The sequence below is a fragment of the Cicer arietinum genome, chromosome 6 (genome assembly GCF_000331145.2).
Source record: "Cicer arietinum cultivar CDC Frontier isolate Library 1 chromosome 6, Cicar.CDCFrontier_v2.0, whole genome shotgun sequence".
Classification (NCBI taxonomy): Eukaryota; Viridiplantae; Streptophyta; class Magnoliopsida; order Fabales; family Fabaceae; genus Cicer; species Cicer arietinum.
In genome coordinates this window covers 27324549-27325178 of record NC_021165.2, presented here as the reverse complement: position 1 = coordinate 27325178, position 630 = coordinate 27324549, and positions in this window count along the sequence as shown.

Genomic DNA, 630 nt, shown 5'->3' with positions numbered 1-630 from the left:
ATATCACCCAATTGATAACATCATAGGTGATATCAACAAAGGAGTCACAACAAGGCTAAAACTACAAGATGCTTGCTTGAACATGGCATTTGTTTCTCAAATCAAACCCTCCAAAATTGGTGAAGCACTTAAAGATGATCAATGGATACTTGCCATGCAAGAAGAGCTCAACCAATTCGAAAGAAGCAAAGTATGGGAACTTGTTCCTAATCCTGGAAATAAATACATCATTGGTAGTGTAACGCCCCAAATTTTTTGATCTAAAAATTACTTAAAAATATTAGTTTTCTTTTAGAAATAACTATAATTTTTTTTTAGAAGTAGTTCATCGTGTAATAATTTAAAGATGCGTCAGAAAATGACTTGATATTTTTTTTTGTAAAAGAATGTAATGCAAATTTACTAAAATATTATTTATTCGTTTATTTGCAAAATTAATATTTCAGATATTAGATCAATATTCACTTATGCTCCAAAATGAAATAAAGTCTCTTTAATTGAAATTCAAAATAAGCAAGGTTGACTGAAATTAATTACATTTAATTATTTACCAGCAAATAAAATCTCACTTCCGCATTTCTATTAAAAGTCAATAATGAAAAGTAAATAACTTTACAATGTACGACAAAA